The 26359-nt window shown below is 35.9% G+C and overlaps 1 long non-coding RNA gene across 1 annotated transcript in view; it reads left to right on the top strand.

Annotated features, from left to right (window-relative positions):
• Positions 1-26359, top strand: part of LOC140685782 (uncharacterized) — a 281092-nt gene that overhangs the window by 253709 nt on the left and 1024 nt on the right. The gene's annotated exons all lie outside the window — the stretch shown is intronic.

A 26359-nucleotide genomic window follows, 5' to 3' on the forward strand; every position in this document is an offset into this window, starting at 1 on the left:
ATATGCTATATCAAAAATTCTTTGTAAGTATATATTTTCACAGTTTTTTTTAGTATAAGCTACATGTATTAAAGTTTATTCCCTATTTTAATAATTAAAGACATGTCATATTTCTAATTGAAATTCCTGCTGCCCTAACATTAATATTGGATTGTTTTATTTATGGGCAAAATTAAATAGACATTATGATTTATGATTATTGACAGAAGAAAATAATCCTATCAAGTGACTGACTTCCCCATAGTTTATTCAACTATCACTTTCTTGATAAAAATTTATAATGTATAATTTTCTACTTTTCTTCATCTTTGTAATTCATATCATTATGGAGATCTTTGTGCATAATATTTTCCACATACTGTTTCTTTAGGTTTGACTTCCACTAGAGTAATCACTGGTTCTTTGAAATCTTTATATTATCAAATTACTGCTCAAAATTGTTATGCCAGGTAACAAGCCTACTATTGTCTCAGTTAAGAAGCAAAAAACAAAACATACCCACAATGTCACTTGTTCACTTCACCCGCTCAGCCACTTTCAGTGGCTGTCATCTGAACAGCTCAGAGAAATACATGTGTACATCCTCAGAGTCTTCCAAAAGACCCAAAGAATGTCTTTATATTATTTAGGTGTGAAAAAGTTTGTAAATGGTTATCCAGTAAATTAGGAAACTGTCCATAACTTTGGGATAAACTGCAAGAGAGAATTCGGTGAGGTGTGCATTACATTGTAACTGAAGCGGTGGTATGTCTGCTATATAACTGGTGCCTATGAATAGGCTGAGGCCAGAGACATCTGTGCCGTTCCGCCTGCCCATAAATTCCAGTGATTCACCAGCCACTTCATAGTCCCATTCCCCTCTTGTCAGCATATTTTGAAGTAAACCTTGTATTAGTTGAATCTAACATTAGCAAGAAATCTGGCTGTGATTTACATAGCTGCTAGTTGCCAGTGTAATCACATTTGCCTCTCTGGTGTAACATTTAAATAACTGAAACATCATTTTACTCATTTACAATGTACATTTTATGTTTAGTTCTGTATTTTTATATAAACTTTTTATTGAAACATAACATAAATGTGGAAAAGTTTACAGCCATGTCAGAACACAGAATGTTATCACAGTCCAGGACTTTCAACTCCATGATCCTTTCAAGTATTTAACAGTCACCCTGAGGATAACCATATTTTTACCCCAAACCATAGATTAATGTTGTTTATCTTCTATATATATTATATTATTGGAATTATAAAAACACATATTACTTTGCCTCTGGCTTTTTTCAAACTCAAGTTTGAGTTTTTTTGCAAATTTATGTGCATTTTTGTACTTTGTTAATTTTCATTACAATAGAGTATGAATATACCACAGCTTGTGTGTGTCCATTCTCCCATATGCAGTGCTTCAATGATAACTGTAGAAAATGTCTTTTGGTGGAGGAATATGCACGTTTAGGTTTGGTATAAGTGTAAAACACTGAGTCATAGTGTACGAATACGTTCAGTAGATACTCGGAATTCCAAAGTGATTTTACAAATTGAAATCCCCAAAAGTAGGTTCATTATCTTTATGATAAAATAGAAATAATATAAAAATTTGTATATTTTCAATCATTTTTAAGCATACAATTCAGTGGCATTAGTTAAATTCACAATTTGTACAACTATTACAATCTACTTCCGAAAAGTGTCATTACAGAAACACAAACTGTGTCCATTTAGCAGTAACTCCCCATTCCTCCCTTCTGGCCTCTGATCATCTGTCCTGTATTTTCTATCTCAGTGAATTTGCTTATTGAAGATATTTCAGTTAGCAGACGTTTGGCCCTGTCCAAAACCTCCTTTAGATCTTTTGTCCACGTCGAAATGTCGTTGACACTTGTTCCTATCTGAAACCATTTAGCATTGATCAAATATACTCATGGAGGTTTTGGATAGGACCAAACATCATGTATATTCCTTTCATATTCTTTTCTGTTATGTTTTTCCAGTTTCATTGAAGACCACTTCATCTGTTTTTCTTTTGTTGCTTATGCTTTTGGTGTTATATATAAAAAGTTCTTGCCAAATCTAAGATCATGAAAAATTATCTGTATGATTTTTTCTAAGAGTTTTATGCCTTTAGCTCTTAAATCCAAATCTCGGATCCATTTTTAGTAATTTTTAAAATACGATTTCACTTTATTCTTGTGCATGTGGAAATTCAGCAGTACTTTTGACTGTTTTGATTCTACAATCTCATAAACATCTGACATTTTCTGTGTTTTCATTTTAGCCATTCTTCTGGTGTATAAAGGTTTCATACTCTGCTTCTAATTTGTATTTACACATGTAACTGTATTTACTGTGAAGATCAGTACTTTTTCATTTGGATATCCTACTTTGTAAAGTACATGTTCCAGTCTTTTTTGCATTTTTTAATTGGAGATGACCAAGAGGTGTATGTGTGTGTGAGTGTGTGTGCACATAAATAAATAAGGGGGGACGGAGAGGAGGGAGAAAGGAGGGAAATATCCTTTGTGGCTTACCTTCTCATTCTTTTTTTTTTTTTGTATTGAAAGTAGCAATTTTATTTGAGTTAAAGTTATTTTTCTTTTTTCTTTATTTTTTATGATGACTTTTTGATTGTACTGCAGTTGAAAGTACAATTTTCCCCATTAGGATTAATGATTTGTTGACCCATTTAAAACATTTTGCTAACTCAATTTATGGAGATATTCTGTTTTATCTTCTGGTAGTTTTACTTTATACATTTAGATTTGGGGATCAACTTTGATTTTTTTTTATGTGTAATATAAGATAGGAATCTATATTCTTAAAAAAAAGTTGATATACATTTAGCCCAGCAACAATTATTTAAAAAAATACATCTTTTGCCTTCATAATCTGGTGGCTCATTTTTATGTATCAGGAGACTGCATGAATTTGAAATTTTTGCAACTCTTCTGCATATCATTGGTCTAATTGTCTATACTTTCACAGCTCTCTAAACTCTTAATTGCTAAAGCTTTATAATGAATTTTAATATAAGTTAGAGTAAGTCATCCAGATTTTTCTTCTTGAAAATAGCTTAGCTATATAAGACCCTTTGTACTTATAGTTTTATAGCATGCCATTTTCAACAAACATAACAGAACATTTTACCTGGTTTTTATTTATATCAAATTAAATCAAAATATTTATTTGAGAAAAAGTTGTCATCTTTATAATCTCAAGTCTTATCCAAGTACAATGAATATCCGTGTGTGTGTGTGTGTGTAGGTATATATGTCTGTACATGCATGTGTATAGATACATATCTATCTATAATTTCTCACAATAATGCTTTGCAACCTCTAATGTCAAGATTTTAAGCGTGTTTTATTATTATTTAGTTATTTGATATGGTTAATGTTACTATAATTGAATCATATTGGAAGTTCATTTTCTAACTGTACATTGCTGGTACATACATGTCAAATTTATTTTTAATTGACTTGACTTCTATACAACCAGCATGCTCAGTTCATTAATTCCTAGAGTTTGCCAGGAGATGATTTTGGATTTTCTACATGTGTAATGCGATAATCTATGAATAGTGAGAGTTTTATTTATTTCTCTTCCATTTTTTGCCCTTCTTCTTGTCCTCTATTGCACTGGCTAAATTCTTTGGGTCCCCCAATCAGAAAGACTTCAGCCCAACTCACTATGCAAGTCGCTATGGGACTCCTACTCTTTGTCTCTCCCCAGTCTTAGTGGTGGAGTAAAACTACATGGCTGCTGGTGGAGTTGACAACTTACCCCTTTATTGAATACATTTCCTTTGCTCTAGTCCTCTTATCTCTGTCAGTAAAATATAGTTCAGTGGCCTGTAACTTGTACTGAGTTATCCCATCACCTTATTTTCTTTTGGATGTATATCCACAAATGTGCCTGTTTTGGAGTATGTGAGCTTTTGAAGGGCCATGTGTGACCTGCATTATATGGACTTAAGCCTCCTGCCCCAGCCATATGTAGGGGGTAATTAAGTGCTACTTGTGATGGTGGAGCTAATTCACATTCCATTTTTACATCTTTGTTTATATCCTATCAACTTGACTACTAGCTTTTTGTATATGTTCTCACATTCTCACTTCCTCATCCTAACATCCGGGCAACTGCAGACCTAATCAGCTTCACTTCTTCAAGACCTTGCAAAACTAACCATCTTTTTCTATCTCCAATATTGTCCTCTAATTCAAAACAATGATCAACTCTATGATTTTAAATCCAATTTTCCCGATCTTCAAAAGAAACATTATTTGCCTTTATTTTCTCTGTCACCATGGGAGTCAATTGCATTGGGAATATCAAATAGCTATGGTTTTGGTTTTGGTGATTTTTTTTGTAATCTTCACTATCTGAAGTCAGGCTTGGCTTATGGCTTGCTATTATGAGCTAGATATTTGTGTCCCCTCAAAAATCTTGTGTAAAAATCTTAAACCCCAATATGATGATCGTATTAGCAGGTGGGGCCTCTGAGATATAAATGGATCATGAGGTTGGAGCCCTCATGAAGAGAATTAGTACCTATATGAGAGAGACCCAGAGAGCTCTTTCTCTCCTCTGCCATGTGAGGGTACAATGAGGAAACCAAAACCTGGCCATGTCAGCATCCTGATCTCAGGCTTCCAGCCTCTAGCACTTTGAGAAGTAAATTTCTACTATTTACAAGACACCTACTCAATGGTATTTTATTGCAGCAGCCTGAACTGAGACACTTTCGGAATACAACATGGCAAAAAATTACTGTGTCAGTCCTTGCCTAAACTTTAAGATACATATTCTTAAAACTTCCACTTCTAAACCCTTAGAAATCCTAAATTCTCATGTCAGAATTCTAGATGAGACCACATGAAGAGAAAATATGGAGAGCCCATGTGGAAAGAGTGAGGCCTTTGAGATTACACATAGCAGAACTGAAAATCCAGACCATGCCAACCTAGCTCCCTTAGCTAACCCTCCACCACAAGAACTTTCCTTGCAAAGGCAATAGACACAGGACTAGTCAAGCTGCTGCAGATTTCTCAGCCCCACCAGTCATCGAGGTGAGACCAGATAAGTCTATTGCCCTGTGCGAAATCAAGAGAAACAATAAAGTGATGGCTATTTTAAGGTATAAAGTTTTGGGGGTAGCTTGTTATATGAAAGAAGATTAAAAAAGACAGAAATTACACTAGAAATTGGCTGTGGTAACAAAAACTCAAAAGATGAAGCGCCGGATTTAGTATCAAGAAGCAAGTGTGGACCTAAAGAACCTTGAAGAGACTGTTGGGAACAGCTAGAGAAAAGGGGACCCTAGTATCATGTGCTGACAGGAAGATTAGTGAAACTGCCACCTACAGTCACATGGAAGGTGGAAAGTGTACCTAATAAGCTTGTGAATCTGGCGGAGGGAACGCCCAGGGAGTGATGAAGGTACCAATTGGCTTCTTTACTTTGTCTGTACGATAAAGTGAGAAGTGAGATGAGCTAAGGGAGGAATCACTGAGATTTGTCTCAAGTTTGTCTCAATCCATTCTAATTTAAATGCAACATCTCATGAGTTGATGCTTCGTTTGAAGGGAATGAAAACAAGCAACGGGAAACTGTTCAGGGAGAAATCTCTGCAAAAAATTAAAGGATAGAGTTTCAGAAGTTACGCATTTATTAGCATTACTGTATCTTAATAAGGAAAGGTACTTCGAAGTTTTTTAAGCTTTAGGAAAAAGATCCATTTTATACATATTTGGCACATTGGAAACTAGTCCAGAACAAAGGAATTAGTTGCCCAGTGGCACACAAGCTGGTGAATGAAAAAGTTGAAAATAAAATCTAGCTCTCCTGACATCTTTCTTGCTACCCAGCATTGAAGTTTTCTTCCCTTTGCAAAGTGAGACATCTGAAGGCTTAACTGTCAAACTGAATCCAGGCTGTTTGGCAGTGTCATGGGGAGAAATAATCTAATGGGCCGAAATGAAGAGAGGAAAATAGTTTCTCAGCAAGTGGCATCACTTACTTGATATTTTTCTTTTCCTTTATTGTTATAGACATGTTAATGGCCAGTGTGAGAAGGTTCTTTTGTGAATCAGGTTCGGGCTACAGTTGTTCAAAAAAGCTCATTAACAATTTATGAAGAGCAGCAAAACTCATTTTCCCTTAATGTGAAATCACTTCAGCCTGTCACTAGAGGAAGAATTTTTGAGAAGTGAATTGACCACATACAGATCCATTCTATCGTTAACAAAAAAAGAAAAAAAAGAAAAAAAAAGTCATCTAAAGGGAAAATGTATTGCAATAATAAGGTATGTGTAACACTCAGGCAGAGTCAAACCCAGTTAATATGGTTTTCTGAATTGGGCTTCTTGTCTCATTTGCCTACTGTGGGTACCTCTCAGGTGGACTTCACAGACCTGAGTTACCTGTCTGTCAGAGAGCAGCAGTGTCTCCTTGACTTAGAATTCCATTAAAACAACAAAGGGATTAGTTGGGAACAACCAAATCCACACTCTGGAAGAGAGATACAAGGAGTTTACCACATTCACATTCTGTGCAACGCTGAATGATTAAGTTGACTGGAGCGGGTTCTGCTCTCCATTCCTGGTGCCTCCACCTCAAGAAATAAACAAGAACTGTTACTCAGGGGGCTGATGAGATAGATCTGTGTTGGATGAGACCAGTTTTCTGTGATCTGTGTGTGGCTCCCGTAGGCTTATCTCATGCTCTCTCACTTGACAGCTGGGATATCTAGGTCTTACTTTAGAGTGTTTCAAACCCTTATCTTTCACACCAGTGCATTTGGCTGAGGTTCAGAATTCAAGTACTAAGTCTTTATGTGATATTTTCTTCATTGCAAATTTCTGACTGTCTATTCAATCCATTAACCCCAGGAGAGGCTGTGTGGCATTATAGCTTTGTGATTACTTTGGGCATGCCATATCTGAACTTTCTCTGTCACAGTCATCATTGTTCTGACCTCTGTTTGTTAGTAAACAAGTTTGTGGATCCCCAGGGGAGAATTGTGCTGGTCAGCATAGACAGCAACTATATATAGCAATTTGATCTTCATAAAGCAACAATTGTATAACTTAATACAATGAAGATTTGCTAAAATTATTATTAATATTTTACAGAATAAAACAAAAATGCATATTTTAGAAAAAGATAACTAGGGATTTAAAAATATATAGTGCTTGAAATGATCCATTAACTCCTTTACCCACTGAGTCAATTCCATGAAAAAACAGAGAACATCACAGTGATAACAAATATCTGTCAATAGGTTAAAATCTGCAATGCCTTTTCATCCTATAGAGTTTGATCCAAAATAGTATTGTTCAGTGTTATATTTGTGAGTGATGGGCAGACAGATTTAACATTTTTTGGTTTGTGAGTATCTTTGTTCATATCTATGAAAATTCATTTGGTTGAATATTTCTAAGTGGAAATGTATCAGGATGTTAATATCTCACAAGGCATGGAATTGAACACTGCCTAATGATATTTGGGTGCTAATGCCTAAGATGTTTGTTCTAATATGACCCCTGCTCTACTTTCTACATACTAGTTGAAGATGAGAAGGTACTTATCTTTGTCCCTTTGGGCTACTATAGCAAAACACCACAGACTGAGTAGCTTATAAATAATAGAAATTTATTTCTCACAATTGCAGAGGTTGAAAGTCTAAGATCAGGGTGCCAACATAGTCAGGTGAAGGTCTTCTTCCTGTTCCCAGACTTCTCATTGCATCCTCACATGAAGAGAGGGGTTGAGAGTTCTGGTGTCTCTTTTGTAAGAGCACTAATCTCATTCATGAAGGTGTTGCCCTTGTGACCTAATCGCCTCCCAAGGGCCCAACCTACTATACCATCACCTTTGGGGATTAGAATTTCAAAGGGAGGACACAAATACTCAATCCATAGCAGTACCGCACATCAGCATGGAAAACTTCAGGAGTTTGCCACCAAGAGAAAAATAATGTAAGATTAATGTCCATCAAGCGAGAATCTAGAAATTCCAAAAAGACAGTTTTTTGTCCAAAGAGAGATAAAAGATAAGAGAGATCGTTTTTTAAAAATGATAAAGTATGCTCTGCACTTGGTTCTCTAGACTTCAATCTTAACCCACTAAACATTTTTGGAAAATAGTAAAACCATATAGAAAGAAAATTTACATAGTACTTGGTGGGTGTTTCATTTTATAAGTAAGGTTCTAGGGCCTAGACAGACAGAAACTGTTATTTGCACAGCTTTAAGTCATGTTTTTATCAACACATGAACTCATACTGTGAACAACAGCAACAATGAAACTATATTGTGTTACAGTAAACCTATTATAATCTAGCAATTTCTACTTATTTCAATGGTGTATAGCAGTTCCTAAACCATTGCTTGATAGGTAGATCTTTAAATTAGTTGAGGTGACCATGACACTTCCATAAAGTTAATTTTTTTCCCCAAATTTGAAAAGCCAAAGCTTCCAGCATATCTGTTTTTATAACTATCTTCCCAAGAATTTTACTGGAGGAATAAGCTTTACATCAAAAGTTTTGGATACAGATATTAAGTCTCCAATCCATTAATTAAAGGATATCTGGAAATTATCTAAATTATGAGTATCAGTTTTTTCTCAAGGGAAATAAAAGGAATTAGATGACATGGGCTTACAAAGATTGGCAGACAGTAAGTTGATAGATGTGAAGTTCTTACCTCAGTATTTGGCCTTTGGTTTTTAGAAAATGCAATATTAACATTCACCTCTTGGATATTCCTCAACCGTATCATGCTATTTTATGATTTTTATCATTATTTTTTGGATTTTTGACAAAGTTCAATTTCATATTAAAAACTATAAAACATGATAGTTTTCTTCTCTCCAAAAGAGAAAGTTTAATGGGGATTACCTACTCACTCATCTCTAACTAAAATGAAAATGACAATCTGATGAAAGAATAATTCTTCCTTTGAAAATTTGCATTTTGCTATGCAAGCATTTGTACTTGAACCATAAGTATAGGGGATAGCCAAGTTAGCTATAAATAATAAAATTTAAAGAGGGGGTTGGAGTGACAGGATTCTCATCTTTGTAGCTCATCACACTCACTGGTGATGGAGTAGAATTTCATATCCACCATTGAATTACTTTGAGTTGTATATGATATATAAACAATTTGAGGTGGCCAAATGTGTAGACTAGGGCAATCAGCAGAAATGAAAATGGAAGAGATTCTACTTCTGAATCAGGTGAAGGAAAGATTATCACATGGGACTAAGCCTAAATGTTCACAAATCCAAATAATATTTTTGATAGCCTGGAATAACCTCTACTGAAAGATGGAAAATGCCCGAGGCAAGGATTATAAATCGCTCATTGGCATCTATGTTTTTTAAGACCGTTGACAAACTACAGCTCATGGTCAAATGTGGTCCACAGCCTGATTTGATGGTACTGGAGCTAAGATTATTTTTTTTTTGCATGTCCAAAAGTTTGTTAAAATCTTTTAAATTAAAACACAGAAGAATATTCAGCAAAGAACATGACAGAAATTCTAAGCCTTTATTCATGTGTCCTTACAGAAAAAGTAGTCCCTAATCCTGGTTAAGAGTAAGTCACTAACCCTGATTAGAAGATTTGAGGACAAGTTCTATCATTAATTTGTTCAAAGTTTTATTAATGGTATTATCAATAACACTGCTACATATAGGGTCATAGAAGTTAATAAATGAGATCCATTTTCCCTGGGTCCTCAACATCTAATTGAGGAGAGAGACGTGAAAAAGTCAGCTGGTGTACATCTTGATACAGGCAGTGGTCAACAGAAGTACAGCGCACAATGGGAGAAGGCACTATCTAATGCAGGATGGGGTAAGGGACCAGAAGACTGGGTAAGTGAGAGTGTTCAGTAAGAAGTGATCCTTGCACGGAGTGAGTAGACTTTGTACCAAAACCATTTAAGTAGAGTTCTTTACAAATCAATTTTGACGATGCTGTCCAAAGGTAGAAAAATATCACATATCCGTTACATGTATCCATAGACATATATAAATATACAGATAGACCTGGAGGCCCTGTAATTTTCATCCCCAGATTTTAGCCACAAATCAAGTACAATAATACAAAACTCGCCAGTTTATTATTTATGACTGAATCCAAGTCGTGTTCCTTGGCAGAGGCGAAAAGTTAAGATTGCTTGCTCAGATGGCTGAACCTTTCTACTAATATTTGTGAAGACTTTTAAGGTTTGTGTTCGCACTTAACGAGTAATCTTAGGAGGCTGTGGACCAGACTTCGGGCAAGGGGTCTTCTGTAGCCGTCAGCATATGAAAAAGCCTCTTTTCTCCTTCTTTTCTTCTCAGTTTCAGGTCGTCATGAGCCGTGTGTTAGTTCTCTCCTGGGGTATTTACATTTCAAAAACATAGGATTTATATTTTCAAGAGACAGGGAAAGAAAGCAAGTTTTCCCCTAGGAGTTGTGAGATATACTTCTCTTTTATCAGATTTCTAGGGTAGTTATTATTTAAAATTTTCCTTTATATTAGGGATTGGATGGCATGGGACACTTTGTCCATTTCACTGTCAATCACAACATTATCTCCTTCTCTCTAATCACTTTCCCAGTGATTCCACCTCTCAGTGTCCCAGTCAGGCTTAGTCACAAGCACTCAGACCTTAATTTGGGGTGGCTTGTGTCCTCCTAGCTTTGCAAAACAAAACAGCTTACCAAGGTCACCAACTTTTTATCCTGCTCTCTCACCTTGTCAGCTAGTCAAAGCTAGTAGAGCAGTGGATGCCTCTAACCTCTGCTTCCTTCCACTTTCTAACTTGAGCTTAAACTTCTAGTTGGGCACCAGGGGCCACAGAATTCCCCACAGCAGAGGCCAGCCCTCTGTAGCAGCCATTCATTTCCATTCTTCCCCACGGTGCACTATGTGTGTTTCCTCAAACAAGTGTGTTAACACAGCCAGCATTTTTGGGGTGTCCCCAGACTCACATGGCAGTCCAAATATAAGCCACCCCTCCCCTCAGAGAGGTTGATGACCAACCAGGGATTTCTGCTGCAGATGCCTCCTTCTCACAGCCCATTTCTTCGGACTCCTGGCTGACTCACCGGTTTTTGGTTAGCAGCCTCTGGGGTTTCCCAGGTGAAATCTGAAAATGGCTCTCATACACAGAGGGCAAGGCGAGACTGAAAAAGAAGCAGATCACTCTAGATTGGTAGGTGGCAGTGTCAGCAAGCCAGGGAACTTAACGTGGGAGGGGGTTGGTCCTGGGCAGCCACAAGGTAAGCAGATCTCCACATCTGCCTGACAGGGCCTTTCAAGTTCATGGAGGCACTTTAACAGAAGGCAGTCACATATTCAGTCTAGGGGGTCTCAACAGCACCTTACTCTCTGAAGGCTGCACCCTAGAGATGGCTCTGGCTATGGGGACAGTAGGCATAATGTATATTCCAAGGACCGGGGGGCCGTAAGGAGCCTCTGACTGCCCAGGCCCAGCTCAAAGTCAGCGGACAGTTGTGTCCTCTAGAGGAGCACCACCAACATTTCCACAGTCCTGCTACTCAGAAATAGAGCCAAAATGGAAATGTTTTTATTCCCTCATTCAAATATTTCTCTGTTAGACAGACATGTGAATAGATATATAAATGGAATGATAAACTGATACAGATGACTTTACACAGTGGGATTTTTTTTTTGTTACATGACACCATTTTTATTTTTAGACTGTTTAATTTCATGGAATAAAATGAACCAGAAGTAAAATTATAGGATAAGTAGCCTTTCCTTAAATATTTCATTGTGAAAGATTTAAATACCACAACAGATGTCTAAATCAATAACAAAAACAACAAAAAATAAGAAGACAAAGATAGGATAAGAGTTTGGAAATTTTTTCCCATAAGATTCCACTTTATATAGTGTCTCTTCAAATCTTTATTTGAGAGAAGACATACAATTTTTACCCCTATTTTTCATCTGGATTGATATTTTTGATTATCTTATCAAGCCTATGTTGCCAGTGCTTTAAAAAGTCATTCTCAAAATTTACACATTGTAACTGACTGTACTTCAATAAAAAAATTAAAAATTAAAAAGCAATTCTCCCTTTAATTATAATTTACACAAATTTTGTTCCGTTTTATTTCCATATTTATGGAGTTAGTTTTCAGCATTATTCATTTTACTAAATCTTCACATTCTTTGGTCCCTTATTTTAAAATCTGTCTGGCTTGACTAGCTTGCTTCATTCCGTAAGATTTTAAAGTAAAACTCATGAGTATTTTATCCCATTCCATTTGCAAGAACACATGACCGACTTCACAATTCTAGGGTCACATTTCTTTCTGTCAGAAATTTATAGTCATTGCCTCATTGCATTTTTGCATTGAGCATTGATGTGGAGAGTTTTCCACTCCAGAAGCATCCATTGTTATCAATTTTGGCAGTTTCTTCTAAGAATATACTAAACTTCCAACTTTTCTTACTGAGTATTTTACTTTAGCAATTGTGGTTCCTAATTTTCAAGTACTCTTGTTTTACGTTGTACAGCTTCTTCTCCCTTTGAGCTGTATACCTGCCATAGATTTTTCCTCTATGAACATAACTTCCAAAATGACATGCACTTTTCTTCTGTTCCTTATGTTCCACCTTTTATTACAAATTTGTTAATAGTAAGTAAGGTTATTGTCAAATCTCGTCTCCTCATATTTAGGAGAGGGGAACTGCAACACTTATTGGAGACGATCTGTGTGGGAGGTTACATGACTGCTGGCAGACTTTCTTTGGAGAAGTTACCAGGTGGCTTTACAACTGTGTAATCATAAATGCTAGCATTTTGCACTGCCAGCTTTAGCATGGGGGTATAATACTGACTGCCAGCATGTGGAAGTTATAAGCGTATATTACAACTAATGTCACTATAGGGTACACCCTTTTGTTTTGCAGTCTAGCAACTTCTGGGCTCTGAGAATTGTGTCCCCAAGCCTGGCACTTCCCTTATTACTAAATTCCTCCAGAAAATAAATATCTAATCCTACGCATGGGTATGCAAAGAACAGGCCAGGACTTTTGCAGATATAGGGGGAAACGGAACGTCTTTCTGCTCCTTGGGTGCACTTTGACCCCAACCACCACCAACTGCAGTAGTGCTGGTGCCCCGTTCCTAAGCTTTGTTGGTTCTGCAGCGCTTACCAGCTTGTTTCTTGCTAGTGTGTGCAGACGTTTGAGATTGATTGTCCTCTGATCAGCTGAATTAATTAGTATTTCCTCATCGGTGTTCTCTACTCATAAATTAGACACTGAGGCTTCCGCTATCGCTGCTTTGCCGCCTTCTTCTTGTTTTCTGCAGGTTTTGAGGGTAGAAAAGAATTCCAAAGTTCTTTGCCATCTTAAAGTCAGAAATTCTTGTTTGCTCTAGTACTGTCCTCAGAAACATCAAGTTTATGGTATACATTTCCTTTCTTGATTTGTCATCTCTTCCATTTTGCAATTTGTGGTAGGCAGAGTTCTACAATGATTTCCCAGATTCCCACCCCGTGGTATATATGCCCTCAGTAATGCCCTCTCCTCAAGGTGGGCAGGTCCTATGAAGATGATATAGTCATTTCCATGTTTATATTAAATTATATAACTCTTCAGTGCAGGTTGAGAGAGAGTCTTTTGCTGGGTTTGAGTAGGTAAAGAACCAGGCTGTGAGTGGGCAGTGCTAAGAGCTAAGAGTACCTCTGCCCAGTAGCCAGCGAGGAGGCAGGGACCTCTGTCTTACAATGTAAGGAACTAAATTCTGCCAGCAACGGTAGGAGAACCACAGCCCCACCTGAACCTTGACTGCAGCCTGGTGAGATCCTGAGCCGAGGATCCCTTAACCCATGCCTGTGCTCTTGATCCACAGACACAGTGATTTTTTTTTTGTATGTTCTCCTAAGCCACTACTTTTGTGGTAATTATTATGCAGTAATGGAAAATGAATACTCGGTGCTGCACATTTGTGCATTTTATTTTCACCTTAACTTGGTTCTGCACCTCATGTCAGGACTGTTTCCAACTGTAGGTATTGTATTCTTTGCAGGTGGCTCATATGACTTTCATTTTGGTGATGGTTATAATAATCTATTTTTGCTGTCATCTTTTCAAACTTACTATTTATTTAATTGCCTTATAATTTCTTCTTTTAAACCTTATAACTCTTTTTCTTCCAGTTTACTGGTATATAATCTTTCATTTCCTTGCAACCATGAAGCTGTATATGCATGAATTTTTCCTTTGTTTCTAAGATCACTTCCTTTTGGAATGCGTGTTTTTCATTAACGTATTATGTTGCTTTTCTCCTCATCACAACCACCAATCACTCCTCTCCCTGCCTACTGTTTTTCCCACCCCTACTAATTCAGAATACTAATTTCTTTCTGACTTTTGCCTATCTTTAACGAAGTCAAGTGTTTAATTAAAAATAGCATCTGTAGTGTTAGGCACATGAGTTGGGGAAGTCTAGAGCTTTAATTCAGGTTTTGGTAGTTTTTGTGGGTTTTTTGTTTGTAAGACGGTTTTCATCACAACAAAACAATCTGTTTTTCTCTCCCATGAATGTGCATCTCATCTAAATTTTTGCTTTCAATTTATTAATATATCCTACTTCTAAACAAAAAGATTTGTTACTGTTGGAAAAAACTACCTTAAATTTTCCTATATTTTATTCATTAGACACTTATTTCCTCCATCTGGAGGCCTCAAGTAGTTGATGGGTACGTTAACAGTGCATACAAGCAACATGCTGTCTGTATAACTGAAAAATTGTGCTCTACACTGGAATTTGACACAACATTGTAAAATGACTATAACTCAATAAAAAAAAGTTAAAAACAACAACAACAACATGGTGTCATGGGTTTTACGGATTTTGTTTTTGTTTCTAAGTTTGTCTTTAATTATCTTATATAAATATAGGAGGTAAACTTTTGATGCATTTAAGGATTCCATCCAAAAAAATATTCGAAGGACAAAATTCTCTCATATCCTGAGGCACACTGACTCAACATTTTTAGCTGATCTCTGAAGGAATCCATGATAAAATACTTATTGTTTTTACCCAGAGCAGCATAATTTGAATTCCAGCTATATTGGCTTGTAAAACAAATGTGTATGACTACAATGGGAAATGATCTTCCCAATGGTACAGCTAAACTAATAAAGTAATTATTTCTGGGATGAGTAGTTATAGTTCAAGGAATGTAAACTCAATTCACATGTGTAAAACCACAGAGGCAAGAAGAGTGTAGATAAGATCAGAAGAATAAGAGGAGCCTGGGAGTTCCCACACTATTCTACAGATAGACATTATCTGCCCACTTTCCCAGGAGCTCACAAGGGAAATGCCTTTTTCCAATTCATTGTGGTTAAATATTTTTTAAATGCCTTATGCAAAAAATGCTGTGTTCTTTTAAAAGGCAGTAAAAACAAAATTCTGGCACAAAGATGGAGTAGATTAAAATAATTTATAGATGTATTTACATAAGATCTAATTAGGCAATATTTTATGTTGCATTAGCTAAACTACAGTTGCTTCCATACTTAGTCAAGCACCAAGGTTTAATCCATTTAACAACTTTCAACGAATATTTATTGAAGGACCCTCGTGTTTTAGAGATATTGTTAGTTGTTAGGGATACGAAATAAATAAATGTCAATTCCTGTGTTACAAGTATATAGTCTTTAAGGCTCAAGATAATAGGGTCACATTAGTATTTTAGAATCTATTTATTTACTCATTATTTTATTCAATAATTATTTGGTACCTACTAAATGCAAATTACTGTCTCTGTTTTGATACATGCACAATTTCTATGGCTATATATGTATTTTGTATATCTATTTTAAAATAAACCTATATTTGTTCCTTAATATTATACAAGGATTATTTGCAATATTAATTTTTAAATTCTTAACATTTAAAATTTTTAAATTAATAAAATTTAATATTCTATGTGTGTATAATATTGACTAATCCTTTGTGGTGTTAGGTCAAACATAAATGATCTAATCTTAAAAAAAATTTTTGGCTTCTAGTTTGCATGGTTTTATTGAACTTATTCTAAAATAATGGGAAAAAATGTGATATTGTAAGAACAACGTTAAAAGCCAAATTCAGAGCTCAAGGCCCATTTTTGGGTTATATTACAGTAGCAATGAAATAATACTCATGTTTAACTAAAAAGATTTCAGTTTTATAAGTAATACCTAGTTTGTGACATGTAATTATAAAAAATCTATCATTCATATTTTAGCAGTTTGCTGTGTGTAGATAACAAAATACATATGACATGAAGCTAGTAAACATGCCATCTTTATAAATTGTTATTTATGTTCTATTTGCTTCCTAGCTATTTCTATTTAGTTTCTCATTCTACTAAAATAACTTTTAGCTTTATTTTTCTGCAGTTTATATATTTTAAATGAAAACTTTGCTTGTAAAAGTGTGAAAGAAAAGATTTTTTTAAGGCACCCTACACAAGTATTTTTCAATACTTTTTTTAAGCTTGCAAGAAATAAAGGGAATCTCCAAGGACAAAAAATAATTATGAATTGAAACTGGAGTGAGGATTAAGCATACATGAAATCAGGTGGTTGGATTGAAAACAAACGCCTATTATTAGAACTATAATCTGGAAACTAAGCCTTTAGATAGCTATGAATTAAAGTAGCTGTAGCTGAAAATCCCAGATTAATTCAGGGACACTGGAAAAGTATAAAATGTCTTAATTGGTATAACCACCATTTACCAATTAAAGCCAATTTAGGCTCCAATATTTTTGATATATTAAGTAAAGAAAAAAAATCTTAAATGTAAATTTATATTGAATAATATTTAAACAGGAAGGCCATTTTTACCTTGAGAAAGAGAAATAAAAACAAATCCAAACAAACAAAATCAAAAACAAATGCCCAATAGATTTGGATAAGCAACGGACGTTAGAGTTTAGAATAATCAGAAATTGATTAAATAAGTATTTGAATATTTAAAGAAATAAAATGTGAGGCTAAACTGAGAATGCTAGAAAGCTATTAAAAATTTAAAAATTGATTTTTAAAAATAGCCACATACAAATTTAGAAATCAAATATATTTTGATAATATCTAAATAGTGTAACAGGAAATTAATAAAAACAAAGGAAACAAAGTATGGTTCTTTGAAAAGATCAGTGCAAGTGATAAATCTCCAGCAAGGCTAACCAAGAAAAAAAAAAAAAAGACACAAATGAACAATATCAGAAATGAAAGACTGAACATTACTACCTATTCCATGGGTTATAAAGACAATAAATGAACCATAACCATACAGGATAATAAAAGTTAATAAAGGAATAGTATGAATAAAACTATGCTCATAAACATTACAGTATAGATGAAATGGATCAATTATTTGAGAGACACAAACTACCAAAACTAATATAAAGAGAAAGAGATCATTTTGAGATATATATATATATATATATATATATATATTTGGATTAACATTTTGAGATATATATATATATATATATATATATATATATATATATATTTGGATTAACAATTAAGAACCTTCTGAAAAAAAAAGCCTGAGAATCAGGTGGCTTTACCAGGGAACTGCTATGGTGTGAATGTTTGTGTCCCTGAAAAATCCATTTGTTGACACCAAACTCCAAGGAAACAGAATAGTTTTAATAGGAAATGCTATTTTTAAAGTGACTAAATAATTGCCCCAAAGACAACGGTTTAAAACAGAAAGCATTTCTTTATATTGAACTGGAAGATTCAAGAATATTTGGCCTCCAGTGTAAAAAGGAATAGTGGCTAACACTTACATGGCACTTACTATAAACCAGAAATGACTCTAAATATTTTGCCTATACCATAGCTTATGCATCCCCACGATTACCATGAGGTAGATGACTATAGCTATGCTCGTTTTGTAAGTGAAGAAACTGAGGCAAAGGGAAATTTCCCAATTCAGACCATTAGGAAGTGACAGAGCTTGGATGCAAGCTCGAGCAGGTGGCTTGTAAAACCCAAATTCTCAACTACCATAGAGAGGATTAGGGCTGTACAGGAAGACAAAGCCAGTTAGAGAAAACCAAGTTGTATGATAAGTATAAACTCTCTTTCATGTATTTGATAGCTGCTAAGCATTCATTAACTTACACTTAAAATGACTTTCCTGTCATTTTTCTGACATTCGGTGAGAAACGGGCAAATCTAGCATATGTTCAGTCTATCACAGAAAAAGAAGACATTAGGACAATTAAACCCACAGAAAGCAGAGAATGTCTTTTCGTTGCCTTCACACAAATGAATGACAACTTGGCAAGGTGCAAAATTCTTGAACACAAAGATTTTCTCTAAAATCTCTATCTATGTTACTAAAATCTGGCATCTGATTTCCTGAGCAATGTTTTATCCTTTATGGATAGTCTTCCTACTTTGTTTGCAGTTTCTTTTTTCTTGATATGAAGATATCCTTTGTGTTTTTTGTAGGTGTAAGTGTCTCTCCATTAAAAAAGAAATCTATGAAATGTTGTTTTCTGCTTAAAATGTCAACAACTAAGAGGGATATATTAAAATTTCCAAAATTAGCTAGGTTTTTGCCATTTCTCCTTATCTTATCCTAGATGATTAGTAAATAAAAGCTCATCAGTATTGACCAAATATTGATTGTGTATTAGAGACATTGTCAATATAGTAGCAACTGACCCACTTCATGCTATTGTATATTTTTTATGATTTAAATATTGTCACTCAAACTTACTGCTTTTTACCTGTGATACCGCTATTCTAGTGTTTTCATTTAATTTATAATTATTTTCTTTTAGCTGTGTCTACTGAAATCAGCATAGAGTTTCAGTTTAAAACAGCCCTTTTGACTGGCTTTATCAAATGTTCTCAGGCTGTGTTGTCCGTGTAGTAGGGGCAGGGTAACAGAAAGCCAGTATTTCAGGAAACAATCAATAACCGGTTAGATTTAGTTATATCAGGTTAGTGATTGCTTTTTACTTAGGCTATGAATGGGACTTTGCTGATGTTGAGTTTGGCTATTGGTAGATATTTCCTTAAATAGAAAAGAATAAGTGCATAGTTAGCTTGTATAAATCCTTCCTGAGTGATGATATAAACCAGAGCATAACAGGACCGGAGCAAGCAAAAACTAAGCGTGTAGAAATCAGCAAGATCATCCTGGCACAGACTGTGTTAGTGCCAGCCGTGCATTTCCACTAGGGATGCTGAGGTACCTTGGGAAGCGAAACTGGGACAAGCGAAATGTTTCTATTCTCTGTAGCCAAGCAGTGAAAGCTGCATTTCTAGATGCTTAGTTAAGCCAATCACGATAATGTAAATCTAACCTAGCGATGGGCAGTCTTTGTCTGGCCTCATCCATGTTTTGACCCAAGTGTTCTCTTTACACCAGTGTTCAACCAAGAAAATTGTCCTATTTGTCTGGACATGGATAAACAAATAAATAAGTAAAAGAGCTAGCATCATTTCCTTACCTCTCCACCTCCTTCTTGCTCACAATTGTACGTCACTTAGATTCCCTTGTAATTCAGCAATTATTTTTCGCGAGTAAAGTAACTAACCATGTATATGTGTCAGATGACTTCTTCAAGACAATCCCTTTTCAGCGCTTGATCGCCTAGTAGGTGTCTGTTTGGGAGGCACGCTTGAGTAAAATTGTGGGCTGCTTTAAAGCAAAAGAAGTGTGGCAAGGAACACATCAGTGTGGGATTTACGGTCACCAGTGTTAAAGAAAATTATTCTGGCATGTTAAAGCAATAAGAAACTTTATTCAGAACTGTTGCAATAAAATTATGCTCTTAACATAACATAACAGGAAGGGAGGTGTTGTGCTAAGAAGTTTGTCTTCTCCATAAAATAGCTGAGGAATTTAAGGATCATCACAGTTCAGTTACTTGTCCAAGGTTATGCTGAATTATGAGACCGAAGTGGGAATATAATTCATATGAAAGAGCTCTGACTGAAACATTTGTCACTCCATTAACTCTTGGTTCAATTCCCCTAATCTCGTTTTTGAAGAGGTTTCTCCCTTAATGTAAAACTATTTAAAAGTGCAATCAGCTCTTAAAAGCAGGAAGCCCTCCTTTGATCAAGAAAATTTCCTTCTAAGCCTTATAATGTATTTATTACATTGTGCCATATTTTTCTCACTTCCTCATTTACCACATTCAATACATTGTAGCCCCTCACTCAATGGCATTGAATTACCTTATGACCAAATAGTTTGGTTACTTGGATAACTCAGTTCCCTAATACGGTTATGGCTGCTGCTTTCAAGTTAATGAAATTGCAATTAGTAGTTAATACATTTCAAGCAAAGGCTTATTGACCATTTTTTGGGTGTTCTATACAAAATTTTGATTTTTAGACTTACCACATCTACACGTCTATGCTAGCACCATGTGTAACTGTTCATATGACTGTATATACTCACATATAAATGGTCAAAGACATAGCAAACACATGTAAACAAATAAAAAATTCAGCATTGCAGTAATTAATTATATCAGATACAGTAGCACCGTGCCACGTGCCATCTTCTGTGTGTGATGCATTTAAATATTGACCCCACTGAGACATTTCAGTCTTATTGGGTGAGTGCTATTTTTCTGGTTTACATGTGTGAAATTCAGAAAGGTTTACTAACCTGGCTGATGTTACACAGCCAAAATATGCTGCTGGAGAGATTCGAACTCAGTCTTGACCTGACTTTGGAACTCATTTCACGGCCCTCCAAGGGCAGTGACTCTGTTATCACATCTCAGTAAAATAAGTATAGAGGACTAATAAGTTTAAAGAAGAAGAATAAATGCAGGGTGTGACCTGACTCACTTATGTCTGTGGTAGCTTCCTCTCTCTCATATTTTACTCCAGAGCTGAAGCAAATTACCTCTACTTTGTGAAAGAGTCACTTTTTCAACAACTGTTAGAATTTTATTTTTGTACCTTCCTACGTTCCAGTGTAATAAATTAGTTAGATTAGAAAGATGAGTCCATTTGTAGAAAGGCATATAGATGCTGTTTCTGACATTATCTCCCCAGGACAAATGTCGCCGCATTTCCTTACACTATCGGAACAAACACACACACACAAAGAATGTGCATGATCTTGAATATCAGTCTCGGTGATTAAATCTTCGACATGAATGAGCGGTGAAACATTACAAAAGCAGGGACACTGAAAAACGGCCAGAGGATGCCTCGGATGGTGGAGAGCTTAAGAAGCCCACGTGTAGGAAGAATTATAGAAAAAAAAAAAGGGGATATCTGGGTGTATTGTTGACTCAGGGGAGGCATTAGATACACTTCCAAATCTCTGAATGATTTTCATGTGCATATGAAAATACCATGTGCTGTGTCATCCCATAAATCTCACGTGGGAGATAACACAGGGAGCAAGTGTTGTTACAGTAGTGTAAAGAATGATGCGCTACCTCTGCTGTCGAGACGGTCAGATGGAAGCTGGATAACCAGATCAAGTGTCTGAGATTCTTCACTTTTAAAGGGCTGAATTCATAAGTACTTTTAGCTCCTTTCTAACTCTGGTATTCTGTGATTTTAAAGACTGGAGACTTCCATTTTCATTTCTCTCCATATTCATCGACAAGTTGTAAGATAAGGATTTATAGTATGGGAGTCAGATTAGATTTTATACCTTATAAATTTAAATCCTGAGATTCTCCTAAACTTCCAACACATGAAAAACACACTGACTCTAAACCATCAGAAATTACCTCTAGTATCCTGGGCATGAATGGGACAGACATGCACATTAACTGTCCTGGCAAATGTTAAGACGAAGGTGTCTGGAGAAAATAGAAACACATTTTGACCTGTAGTCTGAGCTTTAAACTGGTTGGAAACTAATGGTGAGTAAAGCAACTTCGGGGCACTCCAGCTAGCATGGAGATAATTCTCTTGGAGCTTTTTCTTCTGGTTTTACCTTTCGCAAGCATTTCCCAGTCTGTTCCAATCTTTCCTTTCATCAGAATGCTTTTATTGCCCCTCACTGTTCAGGTACGTATAACTTGGATTTTTAGAAAGTGTTCTGATTTTCCACCACTTGGCTCTCATTTATCTCCAGGGACACAACTTGCATTCTCTTTTGAAATCTTCTTGTTTTTCTGGCTACTTTAGATAAAGATCTCACCTTATAAAGTTCCAGCTACTGGGACACCAATCTGGCGGTGGGGAGGGGGGCTTCCTTTTGCAGGGTACTTATCAGGTCCATCTTAGACCCCTGTGTGATAAGGAAAAGGTAACAGATGTCAATTTAAGGATGGATGAGATAACGGTCACAAAAATTTGAAGTATACTTGGCACTAGTGGAAAGTCACACTTCCACTGTCTACTGTCTGTCTTCTCTAATAGATCTTAAGTTCCCTGGAAACAGGACTTTTTTATTCTTTACTGATAGAAATTTGGTTTGAATTTACCCAGGAGAATTTCAGAGTTCTGACAGTTATCCCTCCCCCAGAGACAAGAACCTTTGTTGTGCTTTAAAGGCAAAAATGAAATGATGAATATTTATTGGGTTTATATTAGGAAGGGGTGACTTTTTGGAAGACAGTTACAAAGGGCAGAGAAAACCTTAACTTATGTACTTACATTTTCTAAGCTGACATATGGAACACAAACAATTTTGTCTGTCTACCTATGTCTGTCTGTCATCATCCGTCTCCCCTTTCACTAATGGAGTGGTAAGAAGTGGAGAACCAGGATGGGTCATGAGAGAACAGGAAGAAGGGGCAGAGCAGATTCTTATGCCCACTACCAGATCTGATTTGGTGCTAAAATGATTCAAGGAGTCTTCAAACTTTTTATGCTGCTTAGTTCAAATTACCAAAGTTGGAGCCTAGGAGAGGAGTTGGAATGAATAGAAAGAGAATTTCGATGTGGACGTTAACATGCATCTGGGGTTAGTACCAGAGTGAGAATCAGAAACCTAGGAACTTTGCCCAAATTGCTGGGTAATCATGATCTAACCTGACATTGGAAAATAAATGCTCTTTCCCATGGGATTTATGACGAAGAGGGATTGCAGAAATGGGAACAACAGATTTCAAGTTCACAGGTTGATTTCGTGGTGGCTCTGGGTGAACAGCATCTTGGCAGCGAAAGTGCAGATGGTAACTGGGATTATGAAATGTAGACATATGCCTTTCTAGGTTATACGAGCAAACCTGAGCCAGCAACAGAGTGTCAGCCCTACTGAAAGGAAATACATCCCAAGAATGCAATGACAGTGTACCAAGAGAGAAGTCCAGCCAATCTGGCCAAAAGGGCAATGCACAGTAGAGACAAGGTGGGCACATTTCCAGTCTTATGGAAACAGCATTAATTTTGAATCCAGCCATCATGGGATACACTTCTCACATACTGCTTGCCTTAGTCGTGAATGATTCAAGAGCTGAGAGTTGCTGAACCCAAAGATGCAGGTTTCAGTGGAGACAGCTGGAAAAAGCAGGATCATTACTGGACCAGAGTGGAAGCCTGACATTTACTTTGTAGATATTGACTAATAGTTTTAGAGACTATGAAACTCGCTTAATTTAAGAAATCAGTGTTTTAGCAAGAAGTAAGAGACCAAGTGTTATGTAAAAGCACAGAACATGTAGTATAGACCCAGAACTAGAACAACAAAAAATTAAGTATTTTCAAATGAAAACTGAAAGAAACCTGACTGCTACTTCTAGGTGAGACTTTTACCAATTCCCTAGCATCTAGTGAAGAGTAACTAACAGTTAACAACATACCGAACATACATATAATGTTTGTTAATCATGAATGAATTTCTCCCCCAGTGTGATGTCTTACTACATTACATATCCAGAGTTAAAAAGCAAACGAAACATAAATTCTAAGGGAATTTAAGGACTCTAAGTAAAGTTAGTTTCAGAGTTTCCAAGAACTATTTCAAATGAATAGGTCATACATTGACACACAGATATGTAAAAGTCCAGACTGACCCATCCTCCCTGTCATTATATGTAGAGAAATAGTTCACTTTTCCAAAATAAAGATTTTTGTCAAGAATATGATCCAGAGAGAGAGAAGTTGTTCTCTTAACCCCTTACTTATTTTTGTGACTCAGAAACATATTATTACTCTTTTAGCCTTATGTTCTTCTTTAAAAAACAAAAACAAAATCACTGTCACAACCCAGCTCACTGAGTTGTGAGATAGACAAATAGTAGGTAGATACGAAGTGGCTACGAAGTCTCACTACGAGGCTCTGTCAGGATCTGAGTTTGGCAGCACTGAAGCCTCTCGCCGTCAGGTGAGAGCTAGCACCCTCGCAGCTCAGCCACCTGCGCCTGACTGACAGTGAGCCCGGCTTCCGGACAATGCACACACAGTTTGTTCTTTCCTACTTCCCTATTTCTGCCTGCCTTTTCAAAAAGTAGGTGTATTTGATTTATTACCTCTTCTTCCACAGTTGATGACTTTCTCTTGAAACCAAAGGGGGAAATTAACACTCAGAAAGTGTTGTTTTCTTATGAGTACTCTTAAAATTCTTATTTGCTATTTTATCAGTTAACTATGCCAAGTATCTGTGTTGAAAATAGAGACACATGAACACCCAGGTTTCATCATTTTTGGTATTTTGCCAGTGGACAGTTTAGTGTCTTATTACAAGCCACACAATTTCCAGCAATTGTGAAATCAAGAACATGGACATTACAAATTAGACTGCATAAAACTCACAAAGCCAGTGAGCTATAACTTCCCTTTGTGGACATTTTCTGAGATTAAGTGAGGAAAAAAAGGCATGAGAAATTCACCAATTAAAGCGTCTTTAAATGTTGACATTGAAGGAGATTTCAGAGGATAGCTAATGCAATTAATTGCCATTATTCTCACCATTTTCTTTTGGACAGCTAATACAGTGTAAGAAAGGAACTGCAGACTTTGAATTCAGAATGCTGTAAATCTAACACTTGGTTCCATTATGTGACAGATGTTTGAATTGGACAAATCATTTACCCCTCTGATTTTCAAACCTCTCGTACATATAAAGGTGAAAATGAGGCTTAATTTTAAGGCTGTTATGAAGATTATTAATACATAATTATATCAGTCCTTGGCACAGTGACAGAAACCAGCTCTCATTATTCATCATGAAGCTATGACTTGGGTGGTAGAGGTTTAACAAACTCTTAATTATACGTAATGCTTTATAGTTTCCGAAGCTCTGTTCATATACAATGTCTGTCCTAAATAAGGTCAATGAAAGGCATGATCGCAGCAGCTCACCTTTCCTGACTGTGTGCTATGTGATAGGAGCCACGCTAATCATTTCACATCCATTTTTTCGTTTCATTTGAAAGCAGTTCTTTGATACAGGCATCATCAATATAAACCCTGATTTAGGGATAAGGAAACTGAAGCTTAGGGAGATGAAGCTGCTCAAAGTAGCTAGTAAGTGGCAAGTCAAAATTAAGTATCTAATTTCTGACACCAGAGCCTGAGTTTGTACGCACTGAGCAACACTACCTGCTGAATCTCTGAATTAAACCAGAATATGACTCATACGAATGACACTGAGTTTGGATGAATTTAGTAATACTTTTAATATTTAAGTATATTTTCAGGGAAGGTTTGGAAAACTCAAAATATATTTTCATACCATGCAATGACCTTTTGGAATTTGGAAGCTGCAAAATAATTGATAATCTTGTCCAATCAGTTTTCAATATAGGTACTATATTCATCATCAGATTTAAAGAGGCATATATGTTCATGCAAAAAAAAACCTTTGCTGGACTATATGTATTTTGAGGGATATAGGTGAAAGAAATAGCTGAATATAAATTTAACTAATATGATGAAATACAATACGCTGGTAAATATTAGGTTAAACAATTCTCCTAGAGTTTCTTAAACTATTCTTTCTAACAAAATGTAGATTATTTTCAGCATGGTATATGATTATGAATAAAGAAGGCATCTCTTTATTTGAATTTGAATATTGGCTTTTAAGCATGTAATTCACTGAATTACAATTTACTTTGCATTTCCAAGGGTAAACTGCTGGTTCATAAAAAAAAGACTATTGCATAAATAAGTCTGTTGTGCAATACATAACAATGGTTATAATTATGTATTAATGGCATTTTGGTTGCCTGTTTGTTACAAATTTGTGGATATATTTCTTATGGCTATTATTATCATGGTGTTTTATGCAGTTTCCTGATATGTGAAGACCTAAGTGCAACCATGGAAACCTCCTTCCTTCAGAATCCTTCAATTTAAAAATATATGTGTTGATTTCTAATTGCACCTGTTGATTCCCTGGGGAGAAAACTCTGAGCTGGA

The sequence above is a fragment of the Vicugna pacos genome, chromosome 15, assembly GCF_048564905.1.
Source record: "Vicugna pacos chromosome 15, VicPac4, whole genome shotgun sequence".
Classification (NCBI taxonomy): domain Eukaryota; kingdom Metazoa; phylum Chordata; class Mammalia; order Artiodactyla; family Camelidae; genus Vicugna; species Vicugna pacos.